Source organism: Pristiophorus japonicus, chromosome 10 (genome assembly GCF_044704955.1).
Source record: "Pristiophorus japonicus isolate sPriJap1 chromosome 10, sPriJap1.hap1, whole genome shotgun sequence".
In the NCBI taxonomy this organism is placed as follows: domain Eukaryota; kingdom Metazoa; phylum Chordata; class Chondrichthyes; family Pristiophoridae; genus Pristiophorus; species Pristiophorus japonicus.
The window spans coordinates 153,999,465-154,023,725 of NC_091986.1; positions in this window are offsets into that span (position 1 = coordinate 153,999,465).

Below are 24,261 nucleotides of genomic sequence, written 5' to 3' on the forward strand. Positions count from 1 at the left end.
CTTTCCGAAAGTATATTTGATGTTGATTTGAAACTAATGGAATAAAAATAATATAAACATTTGCGCATAACCCACTTTTACCTCAAATTGGTGTAGCTCATTTCAATCATACCAACCTTAATCTGAACTATAGGTTTTGCGTTTCAGAATAAAGCACACCATGTTGCATCATCAGGAAAATGCCAGATCTGTACAGTCAGCGAAGCAGCTTACAGTCATTTCCACACATCAATACTGTTCTTTACCATTGTTTTACACCCAAACGTTTATCAACTGTTCAAATATAACTTTTAGTTAAAATTTGAACAAACTAGACACTCATGAAGACCCATTTATTATATTAAAAAACTAAGGCAATCTCCCCCCCCACCGAGAAAGCAGCTGAGTGTGAAAAGACTCCCGTCTCATCAAAATGTTTGGGGATACCAAATTGTATCATACCTCAAGCTGGAGATGACAAAACCAGCTAGCTAGTAAACACATCCGGCTGTCATAGATGCCATATTTTGAGTGCGCTGGGGATATGAAGCAGACTTGTCTTGGTAACCCTCCCCCTCCCCAGCACCACTGCCAGCTTACCCAACACTTCTGACCGCTGTCAGCCAGCCTATTCAAGCACAATCGCTTTCTTCACACATCGATTTCCAAGCCAGTCTTGCGAGGGGGTAAAAAGTGATTCAGAAGTCCATTAAACCTGCAGATTGGATCGCGCGAAGGTCCTGCTCAGCCAGCCATCGCCGCTGTCACATTGTGTGAGAATGCATGGCTGAACCTCGCTTGTCACCAGACGGAGGGCAACGCCACGCCCCTACCACTAACTGAACTCATCACTTTGGTGGAAGATAGTTATAGCCGCTACAGGCTTCCCCCTCTGTTAAAAAGAACCAAGCAAAAAGTTATCAACTTTCGATGCAAATATTCTTGTCTTTTGTTATGCTTATACAACCATTTTAAGGGAATGGAGTGATCTGAGTTTCTTGCATACTTCTCCCGTAATTCTGAGCTCATATCTACTTTCTAAACATTTATCTAACCTCATCAGGTTCACAGTAATATGTTTTACATTTAAAAATGGTATTACTAGTGAAGAGAGCTGTTATCTTTTACAATTGCATTTAGTTGTGTCCTAACTAAGTCTGAAACTAGAGTCTTAAACACAAATAAAGCCAATTACATAGCTTAAACGGCGAATTGGCTAAGGTAGATTGGAAAAATAGATTAAAAGGAATGGCAGTAGATAAGCAGTGGCTAGCATTTAAAGAAATATGTCCTAATTCTCAATAAAAATACATTCCATTGAGAAACCAAAATTCCGCAGGAAATGTGATCCATCCGTGGCTAGCTAAAGAAGTTAAGGATAGCATTAGATTGAAAGAAGAAGCATACATAAGAACATAACATAAGAAATAGGAACAGGAGTAGGCCTTTTGGCCCCTCAAGCCTGTTCCGCCATTCAATAAGATCATGGCTGGTCTGATCCTGGTCTCAACTCCACTTCCCTGCCCGTTCCCCATAACCCTTGACTTGCTTATCATTCAAAAATCTGTCTATCTCCACCTAAGCTTATAATGTTGCATAGAATAGTAGCAAGCCTGAGGATTGGGAGAGTTTCAGAAACCAGCAAAGGATGACCAAATAATTGATAAAAAGGGAAGAAAATAGACTATGAGAGAAAACAAGCAAGAAATATAAAAACGGATTGTAAGAGCTTCTACAAGTATGGAAAAAAGAAGAGAGTAGCAAAAGTAAACATTGGTCCCTTAGAGGCTGAGGCAGCAGAAATTATTATGGGGAATAAGGAAATAGGAGAAACATTAAATAAATATTTTGTATCTGCCTTCACAGTAGAAGATGCAAAAAGCATACCTAAAATGGTGGGGAACCAAGGATCTAATGAGGGTGAGGAACGTAATGTAATTAATAAAAGTAGAGAAAAAGTACTAGAGAAACTAATGGGACTAAGAGCCGACAAATCCCCTGGACCTGACGGCTTACATCCTCGGGTTCTAAAAGAGGTGGCTGCAGAGATAATGGATGCATTGTTTTGATCTTTCAAAATTCCCTAGATTCTAGAATGGTTCCAGCAGATTGGAAGGTAGCAAATGTAAAATGGCTATTCAAGAAAGGAGGGAGAGAGAAAACAGGGAACTACAGGCCAGTTAGCCTGACATCAGTCATTGGGAAAATACTGGAATCCATTGTTAAGGAAGTGGTCTCAGGGCACTTAGAATATCATAACATGATTAGGCAGAGTCAACATGGTTTTATGAAAGGGAAAGTGTGTTTGACAAATTTATTAGGATTTTTTTGAGGATGTAACTAGCAGTGTAGAAAAAGGGGAACCAGTGAAATTAGTATATTTGGATTTCCAAAAGGCATTCAATAAGGTGCCAAATAAAAGGTTATTACACAAGATAAGTGCTCATGGGATTGGAGGATATGTATTAGCATGGATAGAGGATTGGTTAACGGCAGAAAACAGAGAGTAGGGATAAGCGGGTCTTTTTCAGATTGGCAGGCTGTAACTAGTGGGGTGCCGCAAGGATCAGTGCTGGGGTAAGCTATGACCCAAGTTTGCTGATGATACAAAGCTAGGTGGGACAATAAGCTGTGAAGAGAACACAAAGTGTCTATAAAGGGATATAGATAGATTAAGTGAGTGCACAGTAAGGTGGCAGATGGAGTATAATGTAGGGAAATGTGAGGTTATTCACTTTGGTAGGAAGAATAGAAAAACAGAATATTTTTTAAATGGTGAGAAACTTTTAAATGGTGTTCAGAGAGATTTGGGTGTCCTTGTGCAAGAAACACAGAAAGCTAGCATGCAGGTACAGCAAGCAATAAGGACGGCAAATGGTATGTTGTTCTTTATTGCAAAGGGGTTGGAGTATAAGTGTAAGGAAGTCTTGCTATAATTGTACAGGGCCTTGGTGAGACCACACTTGGAGTACAGTGCACAGTTTTAGTTTCCTTATCTAAGGAAGGATATACTTGCCTTGGAGACAGTACAATGGCGGTTCACTAGATTGATTTTTGGGATGAGAGGGCTGTCTTATGATGAGCAATTGTGTAGAATGAGCCTGCAGAGTCCCCCGGCCGAAGGGACTCTGAACCGGCCGCTTCTATCCTGGCCGAAGGGACCCTGCACCGGCCGCTTCTGTCCCCGGCTGAGGGGACTCTGAACCGGCCGCCTCTGTCCCCGGCCGAAGGGACTCTGCAATGGCCGCCTCTGTCCCCGGCCGAAGGGACTCTGCAATGGCCGCCTCTGTCCCTGGCTGAGGGGACTCTGCGCCGGTCCGGACCAAAGTGTCTCTGCACCGGATTCGGAGGGCATCTGGCCTGCTGAGGGGACGCTGGGACGACCTGCCAAAGGGACTCGAGGATGTGGGGCCAGCCGAGGGGACTCCGGCGTTCAATCCGCCGAAGGGACTCCGAGGCCGGTGCTGAACCGGCTGATGGGACCGAGGCGTGGCATCGTCTCATACTCACAACCAACTATTAATTAATTTTTTTAACTTTTAGCCAACTTTTAAACTTATTAAACAATTTGGGAGAACTTTTAAAACTTACATTTTAGACTCTCAACCGAAATACTTTTAAACATTTATTATTATCTTACATATTTGACTTTTAACAACTTCTAGAAACTTTTTAAATTGGGGAAACTTTTATAATCTATTATTAATTTACATCTTAGATTTTTAACAACTCTTCGAAACTTTTTAAAAAGTTATAACAACTCTTCGAAACTTTTGAAATAAATTGGGAACTTTTATCAACTTTTAATCTTTTAAAATAACTTTGGAAGTCACCTTCCTAATGCCTGCCCCCCAACCTAGCCTCAGGCCATCTACCATCAATGGCGCTACCCGGCGCTGAGCTTGCGGCCAACACTTCGCCATAGCCAATTAGGCTTATCGAGCAGTGCCTGGTCTCCAGTTGTCTTGGACCCCCTTGGCACTGGACCAAGACCTTGTTCAGCTAAGCCCGTGTGGTTGCCGGTGTGCAGCGGCCACCCCACATTAAAAGAACTCACGCACAGGCATCTTCCACTCTGTCAGTATGAAGTTCGGGACCTGGAACATCAGAACCCTCATGGACAATCCCAACAGCAACAGACCGCCATAGTTGCCCGGGAACTCAGACATTTTGACATTGACATCGCCGCCCTAAATGAGACCCGGCGGGCAGGGGAAGGCCAGTTGAAGGAACATGGTGGAGGTTACACCTCCTTCTGGAAAGGGAAACCAGAGGCAGAACGCCGCCTTCATGGAGTCGGCTTTGCTGTCAAGGATGAGCTCGTCGACCGCCTCAAAGACTCCCCCTGTGGGATTAACGAACGCCTCATGACTCTCCGTATCACCCTATCTCGGAATCAATGTGCCATAGTCATCAGTGCGCATGCCCCCATACTCGATGCAACAGATGAGGCTAAAGAGGGTTTTTATTCCAACCTGAAGACATCTTTGTCTCGAGTCCCCACGGGCGACAAATTGATCCTCCTGGGTGATTTTAATACCAGGGTTGGCAAAGACACAGTCCTCTGGGGAGGCGTGATTGGCAGAGAGGGGGTAGGGAAAGCCAATTCCAGCGGTACCCTACTCCTGACAAAATGTCAAGAACATGAACTCCTCATTACCAACACCCTGTTCCGCCAGAGGGACAAATACAAGACATCGTGGCAACAACCTCGCTCCAAACACTGGCACCTGCTTGACTATGTCATCGTCCGAGCCAGGGATCGCAAGGATATGCGCATCACCCATGCTATGACAGGAACTGACGACTGCTGGACGGACCACCACCTAATCCGATCCATCATCAACATTAACATTGCCCCAAAGCAGAGGGGACAGCAGAAGCAGTTTTGCAAAAAAGTTAATGCCGGGGCACTTGGAGACCAGCTAAGAGAGCCCTATACAGCCAGCACCTCACAGCCAATCTGGCGTGCCTTGATGACCCTGAGATGCTGAATCCCCATAGCACTTGGTCTGCCCTCCAGGCCTCTATAACCAGTGCCGGTGAAGAGACACTTGGTCACTTAACCAGAAAACATCAGGACTGGTTTGATGAAAATGATCAGGAGATCGAAGAACTAATAGATCGCAAGCGCAAAGCATTTCTGAGCCTCAAGCAACAGCCCAACTTGGGAGCTGTAAAACAACATTACAGGCAGCTCAAGGCTCAGGTCCAACAAAAAACTCGGGACCTAAAGAACAGGTGGTGGATGGAGAAAGCACAGGAGATACAACAACTGGCCGACAGCCACGATATGCGAGGATTCTTCACTGCAGTCAAGGCTACCTATGATCCAAACTCCCAAGGCCCCACCCCACTCCTGTCCAAGAACGGGGAAACACTCATCAAGGACACCGAGGCTGTCAGGGCTCGATGGAAGTAGCACTTTGAAGATCTCCTCAATCAAGACTCTGCCTTTGACTCAAGTGTTCTCAACTCCATCCCGCCGCATGCCACCCGCCACCAACACAGTGAAACTTCAATGTTGTATGAGGTAGGCAAAGCCATAAAACAGCTCAAGAATAACAAGGCTACGGGTGCGGATGGATTCCCTGATGAGGCACTAAAAAATGGCGGAGAGGCGCTGTTGGCGCAGATACATGACCTCATCTCTCTCATCTGGAGGGAGGAGAGCATGCCGGGAGATCTCAGAGATGCAGTGATTGTGACCATTTTTTAAAAGGGGAACAAGTCTGTCTGCGGCAACTACAGGGGAATCTCCCTGCTTTCAGCCACTGGGAAAGTTGTCGCTTGAGTTCTCCTCAATCGTCTTCTCCCTGTGGCCGAGGAGCTCCTCCCGGAATCACAATGCGGATTTCGTCCCCAATGGGGTACAACAGACATGATCTTTGCAGCGCGACAGTTGCAGGAAAAATGCAGGGAGCAGCGCCAGCCCTTATACATAGCCTTTTTCGATCTTACAAAGGCCTTTGACACTGTCAACCGTGAGGGTCCATTTCGGATGCCCCCAAAAGTTTGTCAACATCCTTCGCCTGCTTCACGATGACATGCAGGCCGTGATCCTGACCAACGGATCCATTACAGACCCAATCCATGTCCGGATCGGGGTCAAACAGGGTTGCATTATCGCTCCAACCCTCTTCTCAATCTTCCTCGCTGCCATGCTCCACCTCACAATCAACAAGCTCCCCGCTGGAGTGGAATTAAACTACAGAACCAGTGGGAAGCTGTTTAACCTACGCCGCCTCCAGGCCAGGTCCAAGATCACCCAAACCTCTGTCATTGAGCTGCAGTATGCGGACGATGCCTGCATCTGTGCACATTCAGAGGCTGAACTCCAGGATATAGTCAATGTATTCACTGAGGCATGTGAAAGCATGGGCCTTACGCTTAACATCCATAAGACAAAGGTCCTTCATCAGCCTGTCATCGCCGCACAGCACTGTCCTCCAATCATCAAGATCCATGGTGTGGCCCTGGACAACATGGACCATTTCCCATATCTCGGGAGCCTCTTATCAACAAAGGCAGATATTGATGCAGAGATTCAGCATCACCTCCAGTGTGCCAGCGCAGCCTTCGGCCGCCTGCAGAAAAGAGTGTTTGAAGACCAGGCCCTCAAATCTACTACCAAACTCATGGTCTACAGGGCTGTAGTAATATCCGCCCTCCTGTATGGGTCTGAGGCATGAACGATGTACAGAAGGCACCTCAAGTCGCTGGAGATATATCACCAACGATGTCTTCGCAAGATCCTGCAAATCTCCTGGGAGGGCAGGGGCACCTACATCAGTGTCCTTGACCAGGCTAACATACCGAGTATTGAAGCACTGACCACATTCGAGCAGCTTCGCTGGGCAGGCCACATAGTACGCATGCCAGATAACTAGACTCCCTAAGCAAATGCTTTATGCGGAACTCCTTCATGGTAAACGAGCCAAAGGAGGACAGCGGAAACATTATAAGGACACCCTCAAAGCCTCCCTGGTAAAGTACGACATCACCACTGACACCTGGGAGACCCTGGCCACAGATCACCTGAAGTGGAGAAAGTCCATCCGGGAAGGCGTTGAGCTCTTTGAGTCTCGACGCAAGAAGCATGAAGAGGCCAGGTACAGGCAGCGGAAGGAGCCCGCGGCAAACCAGCCCTACCGATCCCTTCCCCCAACGAATGTCTGTCCCACCTGTAACAGGGTCTATGGCTCTCGTATCGGTCTGTTCAGCCATCAAAGAACTCACTTTGGGAGTGGAAGCAAGTCCTCCTCGATTCCGAGGGACTGCCTATGATGATGAGAATGGACCTATACACACTGGAGTTTTGAAGAATGAGAGATGATCTCATTGAACCATACATGATTCTGAAGGGGATTGACAGGGTAGATGTTGAGAGGTTGTTTCCCCTGGCTGGAGTGTCTGGAACTAGGGGGCACAGTCTCAGGGTAAGGGGTAGGCCATTTAAGACAGAGATAAGGAGGAATTTCTTCACTCAGAGGGTCGTGAATCTTTGGAATTCTCTGCCCCAAAGGGCTGTGGACATCAAGTCTCTGAATATCTGAATATATTCAAAGCTGAAATAGATATAATTTTGGAGTCTAGGGGAATCATGGGATATGGGGATCAGGCAGGAAAGTGGAGTTGACGTCGATGATTAGCCATGACCTTATTGAATACAGGCTCGAGGGGCCTACTCTTGCTCCTATTTCTTATGTTCTTATGTACTTATATTTTGTAGCCACTTTGAATTTACTTAAACAATTATGGATACATTCCGCCTACATTTATAAACTGCCCGTGAAAAAGATACAAGAGAAGGCTAATCTCGTTTATAGGTGTTTGATAGGATTTAAGTCCATTATGCCATTATTAAATCTTAAACTTGTTATAAATATATCAGCCCAAGGTTAAATGTAAAATTTGTTATTTTAGTAACTTTCTCAAAACTATCAAAATTTTAAAAATGACTAACTGGATTGCTCTTCGAAAGATCCGGCACAGACTTGATGGGCCGAATGGCCCCATCTGTGCTGTACTACTCTATGATTCTATGTGTAATAAAAAAAAGGATACAAATGTATAAAACGTCTGGTGATACCCCCTTTCAAGAAAAACATAAACACATAATTTGAACAATGTAGCATCTGTTCTAAAAATTATTTCTCAACATATGTTGTGTAGTTCTATTTATGATTTGACTATATTACACTCTTCATAATTCTATTAATATGGCCATCAGAAATTTATTATCGACCATATAATTTGCTCATTTTCTATAAAATATAATCCTTATACAAATTAAGTCTCATGAATTGCAACTCTAATTAAAAGTTATCAGAATTGTACTTTGTGCATTATCTTGTGTATAGTAAGATCCAAGGGATACAATGTACTGTTCCATCACTTGGACACAGTGATATCAGTGTTAGAGATAACAAAATGTGTATTGGTTCAAGGTAAAAGCATTTTAGCTCTCAACATTCATCTGACCTAACTACCTCATTCAAATTTTGAGTGCAATTTTTAAACCAATTGGTAAATCTGCATTTGAAAAGAACATGAGCTAGATTTTACACTTTTGTGCATATCGCCCAAAAATGGGCGTTATTTCCGGCTTGGGTGGTAAAAATGGGTTTTCAGTTCGCCAGCTTTTCACCCATTCTGAAAGCACCTAGTCTCCATTTTTGAAATTGTGCGTAACCGCGAGTGATATGAAATGGGCGGTATCGTCGTCCTTAGTAATGGCATGGCAATGCTTGATTCCCGCGATTCAGGAGGTCAAGGGTCATCATGGCATGCGCAGAGAGAGAGGGAGCTGAGAGGGACTGAAGACGTGTGTGGCTGTGGTGTGTGCTTGTTTGGCTGTTGTGGAAGGCACGAGGGAGATTCACCAGTAGCAAAAAGCCTACTAAGCACCAAAAACATAGTTGGCACCGAGTTTTTGTCCAACAAATAAGATATAAGGTGGAAAGGATGGTGGAGGCCCTGGAGCTGGTAGCCAGGAACACTGGTGGCAGAGGGCTCCCAGTGGTCCCGGAGCCCGGCACTTCACCCCAAGGTGTTGCACCCCCATTGCCAATCACACGAGAGCCAGGAGCAAAATCTTGCTTCTGGCTCGGAGCATGTTCCCACCTCAGGACCGTCCTCTCCTGTATCTGTCCATGCAGCGGTTCGGTCGTCATCCCCCCACCAATGAAGCATCACCTGAGGAGCTCCTCGGCCAGGCGGCTTGGAGTCAGGAGGGGAAGGGGTAGAGGTGGGGAGGAGAAGCGGGGGGAGGGGGGGGGGGAGGTTGGTTTTTACAGAAATACTGATGATTTCAGACAACTGTTCAGTTTAAATATTTTTTATTTAATAAAACCTTGTTGCGCATTGGCTCAGATAGCTGCACAGTTACACGTTGGTGATTCCTTAACATCAAAGGGTATAATTACACTTAACTTCAATCAACTTAAACTTTAACTGTCACCCCAAGGTGATGCCCACCGTTGATGTATGACCTGCACACCCAGCAGTGCGTCAGCTTTGTAAATAACACCAACGTTCTTTTAGGCAAAGTGCTCATTGATGAGCTCCTGACGTAAGGCTCTTGCAGCTATCGTGCCACCACGAGCTCTTTCATGCAGTCTACAGGGGGGTGGGGGCATGGCTTCAGTGTCAGCCTGATTGTCTGGACCGACCTCCTCTTCCTCTCTCTGGTGAGGTGGCCTGTCCGACTCATTAGACAATTCTTGTTCCCTCCTGATAGCCAAGTTGTGCAGCATGGAGCACACCATCACGAATTGAGCTACCTGCTCAGGGTGATATTGGAAGTTGCCTCCTGAGTGGTCCAGGCATCTAAAGTGCTGCTTAAGCACTCCAATGGTTTTCGCCATGATATTGCGAGTGGCTCTGTGGCTCTCATTGTATAGTCCCTCGACTTCGGTATGGGTGTCATGCAGGGGGGGTCATCAGCCAAGTGGCGAGGCAATATCCTTTGTCCCCAAGCATCCAGCATTGACCTTGTGGCTGATTGTTAAACAAGTCAGATACAGTCCTCTCACGCAGGATGTGAGCATCATGGATGCTGCCCGGAAATTTAGCATTCACTGCCAGTATAATTTGCTGGTGGTCGACAAGTTGGATATTCAGGGAGTGGAATCCCTTGCAGTTCCTGAAAACCTCAGCATCCTGAAAAGGTGCCCGCATCGCGATGTGCATACAGTCAATTGTTCCCTGCACCTTGGGGAAGTTTGCAATTCTGGAGAATCCTAGAGCCCTCTCACTCTGTGCCGCCCTGGTCATAGGGAAGCTGATCAAGTCCTACCTGCGTGCGTACAGGGCTTCAGTGACCTGTCTAATGCAGCAAAGTGTGGCATGCTGAGACAGTCCGCAAATGTCGGCAGCTGTGGCCTGAAAAGAACCCGAGGCATAGAACGACAGTGCCGTGGTGACTTTGACCTCGATGGACAGTGCAGTACTGATGGTGCTGGCAGGCTGCAGATCTCCTCTTATGAGCTGGCATACCTCAGTGATAATCGCTTTGTAGAAGTGCAGTCTCCGAAGGCTTGTCCCTGTACTTGCAGGGGGTGTAACGTCTGGTCCTCCTCATCAATCTGGCACATCTTACCTTGGGCACATAATGCTGTGGAGCGTACCTTCGCCCATCTCGAGTCTGCAGCATGTAATTGGTCATCAAGAGAGGGTGACAAAGGAGAGACCGCATTGCAATAGCTCTCTGTTTTCCGCCGATTGGTCACAAACAATGAATGTCCTGACAAAGACACCTATTAAATTCCAATCGATCACAGTATGGTCAAAATGCTTGTACAGATGTTCACATCAACTCCAATGCCCTCCAGAATATATCCGAACTCCCCCGAGGTTGAAGCAGAGCAGCCTTTTAAAGGATGCGACATGTGATGTAGAACATGGCGTCCATAATGCTGTGATTAGTTCCAGTTAGTTCCATTTTTCAGGGTGGCTTTTTGGGCAAGAGATATTGTGGGCGATATGTGTGCGAGGTGGTGAAAGTGACGCTGGGCGATCTCATGGCCGCTAGTTTCAGCAAATATGATCTTTACAACAAAAAAAAAGTGGGCGGGCGGTATTATTTAATCTCGGCGTTAATTCCATGCGGAAAGTAATGCTGGCCAATATTATGGGCGTTGGTTTCGCCCATTCTGATGATTCTTCCCCAAAAAAGTAGGCGGTGGTATTATTTTTTCCCGGCGTTACGCACATGAGGAAAGTAACGATTGGCGATAAGTTTCTGAAAAATACCCGTCAGTTTCCATTTTGTGGCTAAATGGGCGACATATGGGCGTTATATATCATTTCAGCGGTAAAATGGACGTTAAGTAGGCGGTAAGCATGCAAAAAATGTGGGAAATCTAGCGCCATATCTTTAAACACAAGGGATGCATTTGAATTGGCCCAAAAATGGATACAGGGATCATGATGCATGATCTGCCTGTGCCCATTGAAAATAGTGCAGGTAGTATGCAAAATTCATGCTGCCTGCTCATTAGCAAGATTGTAGCGCAAAGCCCAGTGCTAAACGTGCTGCTGGCTGGCTCAATGCTCAAGAGGTGAACTAATATCAGGTGCAATCTGTTGTCCAATTGAAGTTTGCCTGCAGAGTGAAAGATTGTCTGCACTTCTTAAAGGGGAGGTGCTTTGTTGCAGAAGTACCTCATTGTCACTGTAGCTGTAGCAGTGGCACAACACGGGAGAGTAAAAGCACCTCACTTCTCTGGTGCAGCAATAGAGGCCTTGGTCCATGGGTATATAGAAGGAGACAGGTCCTCTATCATAGGTGGGCAGCAGACCTTCCAGACACACTGTCAGTCGGCAGTGGGAGGAGATTTTGCAAGCAGTCAGTTCCACCCGTGTTACCGCTAGGACCTGGATCCAGTGCCGGAAGAAGTTTAATGACCTCACACGAGTGGTCAAGGTGAGTGAATGCATCTTCAAATGTTATATCCTAGCAACTGCACTACTGGTCTCCCACACTGTCAATGCACCACACCCCCCATCATTCATCCACCAACAATCTCTACCAAACACGACTCATACCTCACAATCACAGATTCACCTCACATACTTACTACTGCTGCAAGCCTCACATCTCGCAAACATTGTCAGTTGTTCAACCATGACAGGCACATCGCCCAAACACATAGCACCAGATTCACTGACACACTTCCCTTTCTCTTGCAGGCCAAGGTGGCTCACAACCAGCATGAGCAGCCATAGACAGGCAGAGGACAAGCACGGCTGAACAACCTTACTGCGCTGGAGGAGACTGTGCTTCAGATAACTGGAGTGGCTGTCACTGAGGCCGTGGTGAGCAGGAGGTTGGAAGCATTGTTGATGATGGTATGCTCATACCTAATCCCACTTCCCCCTCATCCCACAATCTCTTCTCACTTACAAGCTGCTGACGTGGATTGAGAACTGGTTGTCAGACAGGAAGCAAAGAGTAGGAGTAAATGGGTACTTTTCAGAATGGTAGGCAGTGACTAGTGGGGTACCGCAAGGTTCTGTGCTGGGGCCCCAGCTGTTTACATTGTACATTAATGATTTAGATGAGGGGATTAAATGTAGTATCTCCAAATTTGCGGATGACACTAAGTTGGGTGGCAGTGTGAGCTGCGAGGAGGATGCTATGAGGCTGCAGAGTGACTTGGATAGGTTAGGTGAGTGGGCAAATGCATGGCAGATGAAGTATAATGTGGATAAATGTGAGGTTATCCACTTTGGTGGTAAAAACAGATAGACAGACTATTATCTAAATGGTGACAGATTAGGAAAAGGGGAGGTGCAACGAGACCTGGGTGTTATGGTACATCAGTCATTGAAGGTTGGCATGCAGGTACAGTAGGCGGTTAAGAAAGCAAATGGCATGTTGGCCTTCATAGCGAGGGGATTTGAGTACAGGGGCAGGGAGGTGTTGCTACAGTTGTACAGGGCCTTGGTGAGGCCACACCTGGAGTATTGTGTACAGTTTTGGTCTCCTAACTTGAGGAAGGACATTCGTGCTATTGAGGGAGTGCAGCGAAGATTCACCAGACTGATTCCCGGGATGGTGGGACTGACCTATCAAGAAAGATTGGATCAACTGGGCTTGTATTCACTGGAGTTCAGAAGATTGAGAGGGGACCTCATAGAAACGTTTAAAATTCTGACGGGGTTAGACAGGTTAGATGCAGGAAGAATGTTCCCAATGTTGGGGAAGTCCAGAACCAGGGGACACAGTCTAAGGATAAGGGGGAAGCCATTTAGGACCGAGATGAGGAGGAACTTCTTCACCCAGAGAGTGGTGAACCTGTGGAATTCTCTACCACAGAAAGTAGTTGAGGCCAATTCACTAAATATATTCAAAAAGGAGTTAGATGAAGTCCTTACTACTCGGGGGATCAAGTGGTATGGCGAGAAAGCAGGAAGGGGGTACTGAAGTTGCATGTTCAGCCATGAACTCATTGAATGGCGGTGCAGGCTAGAAGGGCTGAATGGCCTACTCCTGCACCTATTTTCTATGTTTCTATGTTTCTATGTTTTCCCCCTTCCCTCACCACAACCTGGCCCTTGTGCCTTTCTGCTTTCAGCTACCAAGAACTGCCAGCAGCCCAGCCAGTGCACGAAGAGGAGAGCGATGGAGAAGAAGAGGCACCATCACTCAATCTGACATTCCCAGGCACCAACTCAGAAACTGGGTCTACGCGAACTTTAGAGGGTAGTATAAAGGGATGATCTGCATGTGATGAGTCACCGGGCATGAGTGGGCTGCAGCCAGGCCAATAGCAAAGGGTAGCACAGGTGCCAGTTACCTCAGGGCAAGTTTGCACTTGAGTTCTGCTGCACAGGACTCAGATAAAGATTCCAATGGAATGGCCTTCTGAAGAATGGTGATGGGCATGCACACAGAACTGCTTAGTACAATTGCAGGCCTGCCAGAGAGCCTCTTGTCACTGTCAAGAAGCATGGAGGAGTCCTGCTCCAACAACGCATGAGGCTTTGCATGGAGATTGCAGCCTATGATTTCCACGATGGAAGTGATGGGCAACTCCATTAGAGCACTTGTGGACTGAACCATGATGCTGGGTGTGATGGGCGAAGTCAAAGCTTCCATTGCAGCACAAGTGGAAGCGACCCAATGTCTGAGTCCTGCAGTGGAAGCTCAGACTGCTGCCGCACAAGCTCAGACTGCTGCCATCATGGCTGGGTTTATGAGTGTGGAAAGGGGCTTGCAGGGTCTCACAGCAGACAAACAATCAAACCTCCAACAGATGGTTAGGAATGCTGAGATGCTGACCCAGGGTAATGGCTGTGGTTCCTTTTAGTAAGAATCTGCTGCCTTCTCTCAAGATGATAGCATTTGTATTGCCACCACTGCAACTCCGCCACTGCCACTCCGCCAGTGCCATTGCATTTGCCTGTCCTCCAGCCAGCCCAGACTGCTGCCGCCCAAGCTGAGGTGCTTTAGTGTACAGCCGGGCCTTCTAGGCTCGAGGTCATCCTTCAAGGCCATTTGCAGTGTCTCCCACGCAAAGTCAGCAGCTTTCCACCAGCCAAGCTGCAGCCACTGGGGTAGCATTCATAGAAGCACAAGCATAGGCAAATGAACACAGGCACTAAGAGAATACAGAAGGGTGGTTAGTTGACTTTATGTAAGATTCAAAATAATCATTTATAAATTATGTTTGGAATGTTTGTTTTGTAGTGGCTTTCTTTTCAGCTTTGGCCCAAGAGGACACCATGATGTTCCGTGACAGAGGGATGATAATGAGGGGAACTGTTGAGCAACGGGGATCTGGGATTTCATTAATTGGAACCAGAATCTGATGATGCGCTCACGGACAGACCATCTGGAACGGGGATTTGCTGCCTGCTTCCTCCATTCCTCCTCCTCCTCTTCCTCATTCTCCTTCTCCTAAGATGGTCATGGAACCCGTGATGGCAAGGGCTGCTCCCTTAAGATGGCCAAATTGTGGAGGCCAAACAGCAAAATGGGACACCCACTCCTGCTCCTCCCGAGCAGTCAAGGCAGCAGAAGCACCCCGATGGTCTGCTCGATGAGATTCCTCATGACAACATGGCTGTCATTATATGATTGCTGGCCATGAGTGGTGGGATTGCAGAGGGAAGTCATCAGTCATCTACATCAGGTGTGGAGCGGATCTCCCTTTTCTCCGAACAGCCACCCTCGGGTTCAATGTGGTGGCTGGAAGATTGCTGGCCCAGCAGACTGGCGCAGGATGAAGGCATCATGACTGCTGCCAGGAGAGTGCGCATTCACCATCATGGTGTACATTAAAAGGAAAAGAGTGGCTAAAGTAAACGATGGTCCCCTGGAGGAGAGACTGGGGAATTAATAATGGAGAACAGGGAAATGGCAGAGACGTTGAACAAATATTTTGTATCGGTCTTCACAGTAGAAGATACTAAAAATTTTCCCAATAGTGGATAATCAAGGGGCTATAGGGAGGGAGTACTAATGAAGTAATACTAGGTAAAATAATGGATACACTGGTTGTAACTACCAAAATTCCCTGGATTCTGGAGCGGTCCTAGTGGATTGGAAAACCACAAATGTAACGCCCCTATTTAAAAAATGAGGCAGACAAAAAGCAGGAAAGGAAGCAGTAGTGGGACATTTGGAAAAGCATGATTCAATCAAGCAGAGTCAGCATGGTTTTACGAAAGGGAAATCATGTTTGACAAATTTGCTGGAGTTCTTTGAGGATGTAACGAGCAGGGTGGATAAGGGGGAACCAGTGGACGTGGTGTATTTGGATTTCCAGAAGGCATTCGATAAGGTGCCATATAAGAGGTTACTGCACAAGATAAAAGCTCACAGGGTTGTGGGTAATATATTGGCATGGATAGAGAATTGGCTAACTAACAGAAAACAGAAAGTCGGGATAAATGGGTCATTTTCCAGTTGGCAAACAGTAACTAGTGGGGTGCCACAGGGATCGATGCTAGGTGCTCAACTATTTACAATCTATATTAATGACTTGGATGAATCAAGAGAACTTTTTTAGTCAGTATGTAGCAAGCCCAACACGGGAGGGGGCGGTTTTGGATTTTGTTTTGGGGAATGAAGCTGGGCAGGTTGAAGTGGTATTAGTGGGAGAGCACTTGGATGCCAGTGACCATAATTCAGTCAGATTCAAGTTGGTTATGGATAAGGACAAGAATAGGCCTGGAATAAAAGTTCCGAATTGGGGAAAAGCTAATTTTGTTAAGTTAAGGAGCGATTTGGCCATAGTGGCCTGGAAACAGCTACATGTGGGTAAATCAGAGTCGGAACAGTGGGAGCCATTCAAGGAGGAGATCCGGAAGGCTCAGTGACCATAAAGAAAAAGGCTGGGAAAAATAATTCTCGAGCTCTTTGAATGTCTAGGGACTTACAGCGGAGGATTAAGAAAAAAAGGGACGCTTATGTCATATAGAATCTCTAGAGGAATATAGAAAGTTAAGAGGCAAAATTAAAAAGGATATTAGGAATGCTAAGAGAGAGTACGAGAAATTCTTGGCCAGTAAAATTAAGGAAAACCCTAAGATGTTCCATAAATATATTAAGAGTAAGAGGATAACTAAAGAAAGGGTAGGGCCTATTAGAGAAAATGAGGGTAATCTTTGTGTGGAGGCGGAAGATGTTGGTAGGATCCTGAATGAATACTTTGCATCTGTTTTCACAAAGGAAAGGGGTAATGCAGACACTGTTATCAAGGAGGAGTGTGATATTCTGGATGAAATAAATATATAGTGAGAGAGGAAGTATTAAGGGGTTTAGCAGCTTTGAAAGTAGATAAGTCCCCAGGCCCGGATGAAATGCATCCCAGGCTGTTGAGTGAAGTAAAAGAGGTAAGAGCAGAGGCCTTGACCATCATTTTCCAGTCCTCTTTGGATCTGGGCATGGTGCCGGAGGATTGGAGGACTGCTAATGTAGTACCCTTGTTTAAGAAAGGAAAAAGGGATAGGCCGAGTAATTACAGGCCTGTCAGCCTAACCTCAGTGGTGGGAAAATTATTGGAAAAAATCCTAAAAGACAGGATAAATCTGCATTTGAAAAGGTAAGGATTAATTAGGGACAGTCGGCACGGATTTGTTAAGGAAATATTGTGTTTGATTAACCTGATTGAATTTTTTGAGGAGGTAACCATGTAGGTCGATGAGGGCAGTGCATACGATGTAGTATATATGGACTTTAGCAAGGCTTTTGATGAGGTCCCACATAGTCATGAAGGTTAAAGCCCATGGGATACAGGGCAAAGTGGCAAGTTGGATCCAAAATTGGCTTGGAGGTAGGAAGCAAAGGGTAATGATTGATGGATGTTTTTGTGACTGGAAGGATGTTTCCAGTGGGGTTCCGTAGGGCTCAGTACTGGGTCCCTTACTTTTTGTGATATATATCAACAATTTAGATTTGAATATAGGGAGTATGATTAAGAAGTTTGCAGGCGACACTAAAATTGGCTGTGTGGTTGAGAATGAAGAGGAAAGTCATGGGCTGCAGGAGGATATCAATCTACTGGTCAGGTGGGTAGAGCACTGGCAAATGGATTTAATTCAGAGAAGTGTGAGGTGATGCACTTTTGGAGGGCTAATAAGGAAAGGGTATACACATTAAGTGATAGACCACTTAATAGTGTAGATGACCAAAGGGACCTTGGAATGCTTGTCCACAGATCCCTGAAAATAGCAGGCCAGGTGGATAAGGTGGTTAAGAAGGCATACGGAATACTTGCCTTTATTGGCCGAGGCATAGAATATAAGAGCAGGGAGGTTATGCTTAAATTGTATAATACTTTGGTTAGGCCACAGCTGCAGTACTGCATGCAGTTCTGGTCACAGTATTATAGGAAGGATGTGATTGCACTAGAGAGGGTGCAGAGGAGATTTACTCGGATGCTGCTTGGAATGGAGAATTTTAGTTATGAGGAAAGATTAGATAGGCTGGGTTTATTCTCATTGGACCAGAGGAGGTTGAGAGGAGACCTCATTGAGGTGTACAAAATATTGAGGGGCCTGGACATAGTGGATAATAAGGATCGATTTCCATTGGTGGAGGGGTCTATTACGAGGGGGCATAGTTTTAAGGTGGTTGATGGAAGGTTTAGAGGGGATTTGAGGGGGGGCTTCTTTATACAGAATGTTGTGGGAATCTGGAATTCGCTGCCTGGAAGAGTGGTGGATGCAGAAACCCTCATTACTTTTAAGAGATGGTTGGATGGGCAATTAAAGTGCAGTAACCTGCAGGGTTACGGACCTAGAGCTGGTAATTGGGATTAGACTGGATGACCTTTTGTCGGATGGCACAGGAATAATGGTAAGTACTGCAAGGAATAGAATACGGCCAGGATGATCTCCTGGACTAGTTTCGATGGCCTAGATGGGTCGGAGAGGAATTTTCCCAGATTTCTTTCTCCCTAAATTGGTTTGGATTTTTATCTGTTTTTTGCCTCTCCCAGGAGATCGATTGGCTCCAGTTGGGGTGGAGTGTGAAATATTTCAGTATAAGGGGTGTTGCAGTTGTGTGAGGTGGATTGGTTGGGCTGGGTGCTCTTTGCCCTTTCGTCATTGTTCATAGGTTTATATGTAACCTTTAGGGCTGTTGACCAAGGGCTGTGCGGCTCTTTGTCGGCCGGCGCAGACACGATGGGCCGAAATGTCTTCCTTCTGCGCTGTAAATTTCTATGGTTCTATGTTTCTATGAAAGGACCGAGTGTAATGTAGCCAAGTTTGCTGATGATATAAAGATGGGTGGGAAAGCAAATTGTGAGGAGGACACAAAAAATCTGCAAAGGTATGTAGACAGGCTAAGTGAGTGGGCAAAAATTTGGCAGATGGATTATAATGTGGGAAAATGTGAGGTTATCTGCTTTGGCAGAAATAATAGAAAAGCAAATTATAATTTAAATGGAGAAAAATTGCAAACTGCTGCAATACAGAGAGACCTGGGGGTCTTTGTGCATGAAATACAAAAAGTTAGTATGCAGGTACAGCAAGTAATCAGGAAGGCAAATGGAATGTTGGCCTTTATTGCAAGGGGGATAGAGTATAAAAGCAGAGAAATCCTGCTACAACAGTACAGGGTATTGGTGAGGCCACACCTGGAGTACTGCATACAGTTTTGGTCTCCGTATTTAAGGAAGGATCTACTTGCATTGGAGGCTGTTCAGAGAAGGTTCACTAGGTTGATTCCGGAGATGAGGGGATTGACTTATGAAGATAGGTTGAGTAGGTTGGGCCTATAGTCATTGGAGTTCAGAGGAATGAGAGATGATCTTATCGAAACATATAAGATAATGAGGGGGCTCGACAAAGTGGATGCAGAGAGGATATTTCCACTCATAAGTGAAACTAAAACTAGGGGACATAGTCTTAAAATAAGGGGCCACTGATTTAAAACTGAGATGAGGAAAATTTCTTCTCTCAGAGGGTTGTAAATCTATGGAATTCTCTGTCCCAAAGAGTTGTGGTGGCTAGGTCATTGAATATAATTAAGGCGGAGATAGACAGATTTTTGAGCGATAAAGGAGTAAAAGGTTATGGGGAGCAAGCAAGGAAGTGGAGCTGAGTCCATGATCAGATCAGCCATAATCTTATTGAATGGAGGAGCAGGCTCGAGGGGCCAAATCGCCTACTCCTGCTCTTATTTCTTATGTTCTTATGTGCTGGTCGTGGTCGCACACCAACTGCACATTAAGAGAGCGGTAGCCTTTGCAGTTGCGGAACATCTCAGGATTGATATGCGGTGTCTAAAAAGCCAGATGTGTGCACTTGCCCTTCTAGGTGGTAGAGGTCACGGGTTTGGGAGGTGCTGCCGATGAAGCCTTGGTGAGTTGCTGCTGTGCATCTTGTAGATGATATACACTGCAGCTATGGTATGCCGGTGGAGGGAGTGAATGTTTAACAGAGATATAGAGACATAGAAAATAGGTGCAGGAGCAGGCCATTCAATAAGATCATGGCTGATCAATCAACCTCAGTACCCCATTCCTGCTTTCTCTCCATACCCCTTGAACCCTTTGGCCATAAGGGCCATATCTAACTCCCTTTTGAATATATTTAACGAACTGGCCTCAACAACTTTCTGTGGTAGAGAATTCCACAAGTTAACCACTCTGAGTGAAGATGATTCTCCTCATCTCAGTCTTACCCTTTATTCTTAGACTGTGACCCCTGGTTCTGGAACTCCCCAGCAACAGGAACATTCTTCCTGCCTCTAACCCATCCAATCCCGTCAGAATTTTATGTTTCTATGAGATTCCCTCGCATTCTTCTAAACTCCAGTGGATACAAGCCCAGTTGATCCAGTCTCCTCATGTCAATCCTGCCATCCCGGGAATTAATCTGGTGAACCTTTGCTGTACTCCCTCAATAGCAAGAACGTCCTTCCTCAGATTAAGAGAACAAAACTGAACACAATATTCCAGATGTGGCTTCACCAAGGCTCTGTACAACTGCAGTAAGACCTCCCTGCTCCTATACTCAAATCCTCTCGCTATGAAGGCCAACATGCCATTTGCCAAAAAACAGGATGAGGTCCTACAAGCTGATTTTAGGGAGCTAAATTAAAAAATAGGACCACTAAGGTAGTAATCTCAGGATTGCTACCAGTGCCACGTGCTAGTCAGAGTAGAAATAGCAGGATAGTTCAGATGAATACATGGCTTGAGGATTGGTGCAAGGGGGAGTGATTTCAAAATTCCTGGGACATTGGAACCGGTTCTGGGGGAGGTGGGACAAGTACAAACTGGACAGTCTACACCTGGGCAGGACCGGAATCGATGACCTAGATGGAGTGTTTGCTAGTGCTGTTGGGGAGGGTTTAAACTAATATGGCAGGGGGATGGGAATCTATGCAGTGAGGCAGAGGGAAGTAAAAGGGGGGCAGAAGCAAAAAGGTAGGAAGGAGAAAAGTAAGAGTGGAGGGCAGAAAAATCAAGGGCAAAAATCAAAAAGGGTCACATTACAACATAATTCTAAAAGGAGTGTTTAAAAAAAAAAAGCAAGCCTGAAGGCTGAGTCTCAATGCAAGGAACATTCGTAATAAGGTGGATGAGTTAACTGCGCAGATAGCGGTTAACGGATATGATGTAATTGAGATTACGGAGACATGGCTCCAAGGTAACCAAGACTGGGAACTCAATATTCAGGAAGGACAGACAGGAAGGAAAAGGAGGTGGGGTAGCATTAATGGTTAAAGAGGAGATTAACACAATAGTAAGGAAGGACATTAGCTTGTATGATGTGGAATCTATATGGGGAGAGCTGCGAAATACCAAAGGGCAGAAAACGCTAGTGGGAGTTGTGTACAGGTCATCAAACAGTAGTAGTGAGGTTGGGGACAGCATCAAACAAGAAATTAGGGATGCATGCAATAAAGGTACAGCAGTTATCATGGGCGACTTTAATCTACATATAGATTGGGCTAAACAAACTGGTAGCAATACAGTGGAGGAGGATTTACTGGAGTGTATTAGGGATGGTTTTCTGGACCAATATGTCGCGGACCCAACTAGAGGGCTGTCCATCCTAGACTGGGTGATGTGTAATGAGAAAGGACTAATTAGCAATCTTGTTGTGCAAGGCCCCTTGGGGAAGTGTGAGCATAATATGGTAGAATTCTTTATTAAGATGGAGAGTGACACAGTGAAATTAGGGATAGTGTTAAATCCAAGGAAGAGGCATATAAATTGGCCAGAAAAAGCAGCAAACCTGAGGACTGGGAGCAATTTAGAATTCAGCAGAGGACAAAAGGTTTAATTAGGAGGGGGAAAATAGAGTACGAGTGTAAGCTTGCAGGGAACATAAAAACTGACAGCAAAAGCTTCTATAGCTATGTGAAGCAAAAAAGATTAGTGAAGACTAATGTAGGTCCCTTGCAGTCAGAATCAAGTGAATGCATAATGGGGGATCAAGGAAATGGCACACCAATTGAAAAATACTTTGGTTCTGTCTTCACTGAGGAAGACATGAATAACCTCCTGAAAATAATAGGGGACCGAGGGTCGTGAGAAGGAGGAACTGAAGGAAATCCTTATTAGTCAGGAAATTATGTTAGGGAAATTGATGGGATCGAAGGCCGATAAATCCCCAGGGCCTGATAGTCTGCATCCCAGAGTACGTAAGTAAGTAGCCCTAGAAATATTGGATGCATTGATGGTCATTTGCCAACATTCTATAGACTCTGGATCTGTTCCTATGGATTGGAGTGTAGATAATGTAACCCCACTTTTTTTTTTTTTTTTAAAAAAGGGAGAAAAAACATGGAATTATAGACTGGTTAGCCTGACATCAGTAGTGTTGGAAAATGTTGGAATCAATTATTAAAGATGTAATAGCAGCACATTTGGAAAGCAGTGACAGGATCAGTCCAAGTCAGCATGGATTTATGAAAGGGAAATCATGCTTGACAAATCTTCTACAATTTTGAGGATTTAACTAGTAGAGTGGACAACGGAGAACTAGTGGATGTGGTATATTTGGACTTTCAAAAGGCTTTTGACAAGGTCCCACACAAGAGACTAGTGTGCAAAATGAAAGCACATGGTATTGGGGGTAATGTATTGACGTGGATAGAGAACTGGTTGGCAGACAGGAAGTAGAGTAGGAATAAACAGGTCCTTTTCAGAATGGCAGGCAGTGACTAGTGGGGTACCACAAGGTTCAGTTCTTGGACCCCAGCTATTTACAATATACATTAATGATTTAGCTGAAGAAATTGCATGTAATATCTCCAAGTTTGCAGATGACACTAAGCTGGGTGGCAGTGTGAGCTGTGAGGAGGATGCCAAGAGCTGCAGGGTGACATGGACAGGATAGGTGAGTGGGCAAATGCATGGCAGATGCAGTATAATGTAGATAAATGAGATGTTCCTCTTTGGTGGCAAAAACAGGAAGGCAGAATATTATCTGAATGGTGACAAATTAGGAAAAAGGGGGTGCAACGAGACCTGGGTGTCACGGTACATCAGACATTGAAGGTTGGCAGGTGGTGAAGGTGGCAAATGTCATGTTGGCTTTCATAGCGAGAGGATTTGAGTATAGAGCAGGGAGATCTTACTGCAGTTGTACAGGGCTTTGGTGAGGCCACACCTTGAATATTGTGTACAATTTTGGTCTCCTAATCTGAGGAAGGACATTCTTGTTATTGGGGAAGAGTGCAGTGAAGGTTCACCAGATTGATTCCCGAGATGGCAGGACTGACATATGAAGAAAGATTCGATCGACTAGGCTTATATTCACTGGAATTTAGAAGAATGAGGGAATCTCAGAAACATAAAATTCTGATGGGATTGGACAGGTTAGATACAGGAAGAATGTTCCCGATGTTGGGGAAGTCCAGAACCAGGGGTTACAGTCGCAGGATAAAGGGATAAGCCGTTTAGGACCGAGATGAGGAGAAATTTCTTCACTCAGAATTGTGAACCTGTGGAATTCTCTACCACAGAAAGTTGTTGAGGCCAGTTCGTTAGATATATTCAAAAGGGAGTTAGATGTGCACCTTATGGCTAAAGGGATCAAGGGGTATGGAGAGAAAGCAGGAATGGGGTACTGAAGTTGCATGATCAGCCATGATCATACTGAATTGTGGTGCAGGCTCGAAGGGTCGAATGGCCTACTCCTGCGCCTATTTTCTCTGTTTCTATGTTTCTCTGATGGAGACCTCATGGTTGGGGACCGATATGGATCATCCACTCGGCACTTCTGGCTGAAGATGGTTGCAAACGCTTCAGCCTTATCTTTTGCACTCACATACTGGGCTCTACCATCATTGAGGATGGGGATATTCATGGAGCCTCCTCCTCCAGTTAGTTGTTTAATGGTCCACCACCATTCTCAACTGGATGTGGCAGGACTGCAGAGCTTTGATCTAATCCATTGATTGTGGGATCACTTAGCTCTGTCTATAGCATGCTGCTTCTGCTTTTTAGCATGCATGTAATGCTGTGTTGCAGCTTCCTCAGGTTGGCACCTCACTTTTAGGTATGCCTAGTGCTGCACCTGGCATGCTCTTCTACACTCCTCATTGAACCAGGGTTGGTCCCCTGGCTCGATGGTAATGGTAGAGTGAGAGATATGCCAGGTCAAAGATTACAGATTGTGGTGGAATACAATTCTGATGCTGCTGATGGCCCACAGCGCCTCATGGATGCCCAGTTTTAAGCTGCTAGATCTTAGTGCATTGGCAAGGAGCATGGAGGCATTCAGCACCAACCTTGCAGAGCTTGGAGCCCATTCTTTCCATCATGGAAGGGGTGGACAGGTCAATTAGCACACTTGTGGACC